Genomic DNA, 3157 nt, shown 5'->3' on the forward strand with positions numbered 1-3157 from the left:
CCCCACCCCCCCCCCACCGCACACACCCGGAAGGGTTTCCCTGACACACTGGTTGAGGTGCCCCAGTTCCCCGAGACTGGACGGGATCACTTCCGGTGGGGAAAGTCCCACCTCTCCGGTGCGAGCCGGGTGGCGCTGGGGCCGCGCCCTGCTGGGCGAGACGGCCGGGGGACGGTTTCGGGTCGGGGCTACGGCCTTGGCAAAGGGCCTCTCCCAGAACCTCCGGCGTCCTCCCTTTTTCCGCCCGGCTGCCCGCAGCTGCTGTTCCTGCTGCTGATGCTGCGGACAGTCCCACCCCGACCTCGCGGAAGCCTCTCTGCGTCTCAGCTGACCCCAGCCCGGCCTGAGGACTCGATCCACTCTTGGCGGATCTAACGACCCGGAGAACGCCAAACATCTCCGGACTAGAAGCGGAAGGGAAAATAAACAGCCAAGAAAGTTGATTCTCTTTGCTGGTATTCCTTCCACTTGACATTTTTCGAAGAAACGCGTGCAAACTAGCCTTCGACTTCGCTAATGGTTCTGATTTCCTCTGTGGTGTGTTTTATTTAGCCGTGCCTGACAAATAAACACACACACGGTACTTTTATCATCTGGCAAATCTGCCTCGTCTCCATCAGCAAATGCCAAAGTCATTCCTTTCTTTCTTATCACCAGGCTCGAAAAACAACAGGATTAGAAGTAGACTTTACGGTACTCTAACTCAGCTTTGCCCCATTTTTGATTCCAACCGCTACGCAGCAGGGAAGCCTTGATTGGAAATTGTTTAGGCCAGCAGACTAACTTCTTTTAATCTTTTCATTATCTGCAGGCACAGCAATTTGCATGGCTGGCACTTCCAAGTTAAAGTTTGTTTTAACGGCCATCCTTCATAGTCTTTGAAATTCAGAAGCAAAGGACTCCGGCTAAACACACTAAGTTTCTATTTTTAGATAAAATTGGTACTTCTTACATATCTTTCCCTCTGCTAACTTTCTATTTGTAAACTTTGTGTCAGATCCACAGAGCCCCAGGGTCCCAGAAGCCTAGGTTATATTTTAGGCATGTCACTCCCTTTTTGATTCAGGCATGCACCCAGAAACCTGAGTCAGTGGCCAGTCGAGTTAAATTGACCCCAAATCCCCTTACTTGTAAGCCCTAATGGCTGAACTGTATAAATAGGTATTACCAAACCCAAATTGTTAGACATTAGACAACAGGCAAATTACAGTAGTGTGAAGTCCCACTGTGTCCCTCCCTGAGTACTCCCCAATGTCACTTACAGTATCCAAAGGACAGTTTAGCTCAATTTCTCCTCAGCCTAGGGTTGGTGTCATCTGTCCCGCGAAGTCCCCAGCTCTGGCTCCAGCTGGCCTGAGTCCCACCTGATATCTGAGGCACTGCCCTCTGCTGGAAGAGGTTTGGTCTATGAATTTTGAGTCTCCTCGTAGGTCACTGCTCCTTCCACACGCGCTGTTGCCTGATTTGGAGCTCTGCTGCCCACCTCCCTGGCTAGCTGTCTCCAGACTGTCTGGGGGAATCCACAGCCCTGCACCAGCCCTGCTTGTAACTGAGTCTGGAAATTCCTCTTCTGATCCAGCAATCAGTGCTGAGCAATTGTAGCAAGTCTCTGCTGTTACTAAACTGGCAGAACAGGGTGCCCTTCTTGTTGAGGTGGTCCCACCTGTTGGCAACTCTAATATGAATATGTTGGCCAAAGTATTTTGGAGAGAGTTCTTCGTTTCTCCCCGCAGGGAGACATACTCCTACCCTCGGTACAGAGTCCGACTGGGTCACTCTCATCGACTACAGAGTAGACAAATGTCACACAGTCTGAAGATCCTTCTAAACTTTCTTAGGAAGGGTATTCATTACAGCAGCGTCTAGGAAAGTAAACAATTGGAAGTAACTTAAACGTCCTTCAAAAGATGGTTTAAAAAATAAGGTGTACACACACACACATTCACAAAATAAGATACCGTGCAGCTATTAAAAAGAGAAAAGTAGATTTTTAAGTGCTGATATGAAAAGATGGCCAAGATACATTGTAAGGATGAAAAAAAGCAATATACTGAACAAATATATAGTTGCTCCCATTTATGTAAAATATGTGGGAGTGTGTGCGATATATAGTTATACAGCCATTATAATCTGAAACACAGTCATTAATTATCAGTGAGGGGTATTATGAAAGGACTTTCATTTCTCCATATCATTTTAATTTTAAAACAGTGATCAGGTATTATTGGGGGGAAAGGGAATAAATATAATTTTATAATATTTTAAAGGAGAAAAAAATTCGTTGATCATCCCCTCCTCAGGGAAAAAGAACACCAATATCCTGACTGTCTAGGGGTCAGTGGACAGGTCTGCCCAATTTAAATTCCCTCCTCCTGCTCATCCTGTCCTCCCCAAACATCTCTATACTTAGAAAAGTATTTTCACATACATTACCTCATTAGACTCCAGTTGTTTGCCAGTTCACTCTTATTAGGCAACGAGAATATAAAGACCAATTAGAAGAGCACAGCCTGGTAGTTGAGAGCCAAGGGCCCTGAGTTGAGGGGGATAGGCATTTCAAACGGCAGCTTCCCCGCTTCCTAGCCGTGGGACCTCAAGCAAGTGATTTCACCTGTCTGAGCTTCGAACGTCTCACCTAGAAAATGGAGCTAATCATTTGATGTCAGAATATAATGAATTATATGTAAAATGCTTAGCACAGTCCCTTACTCATTATGAACCCTCAATAAATGCTAGCTATTGGGTTTTGATTTTAAAGATTTAATAAAGTGTTTTTCTAAAAAAAAATCAGTGAACATGGAGAAGAAAACAAAACTTTTAAAGCCCAAGTATCTCTAAATGGCACAAATATAACTCAGTTACTCTTTCCAAAGATATTTATTGTTAAAGGCTTTTTTGTTTCCTTTCGGGGAAAAAATGTTTATATGCTAGTACATCTATCAATCCATCTTCTGTATGTGTTTTTTAAATTACTACAAAAGTAATCTGACTATACACACCCTTCAGCACCTTGCCTTTTTCACTTACTATATCTTGGTGATTTTTCCACTTCAGAACATATAGATCTACTTCATTTTTTTAAATGGCTGAACCATGTATTAGTTAACCAGTTTCCTACTAAAGGACACTGGTTGGTTCTAGTTCTTTGCACTGAACA

The 3157-nt window shown here is 44.3% G+C and overlaps 1 protein-coding gene across 1 annotated transcript in view; it reads right to left on the reverse strand.

Moving 5' to 3' along the window:
- RAP2C (RAP2C, member of RAS oncogene family) overlaps positions 1-1315 on the reverse strand; it is a 5425-nt gene extending 4110 nt beyond the window's left edge. The window contains exon 1 of the mRNA XM_028482529.2: positions 1263-1315. The gene's annotated coding sequence lies outside the window, so the exon portion shown is untranslated. The remainder of the gene's footprint in view (positions 1-1262) is intronic.
- Positions 1316-3157: the final 1842 nt, after the last annotated feature.

The sequence above is a fragment of the Physeter macrocephalus genome, chromosome 21 (genome assembly GCF_002837175.3).
Source record: "Physeter macrocephalus isolate SW-GA chromosome 21, ASM283717v5, whole genome shotgun sequence".
NCBI classification, from domain to species: Eukaryota; Metazoa; Chordata; class Mammalia; order Artiodactyla; family Physeteridae; genus Physeter; species Physeter macrocephalus.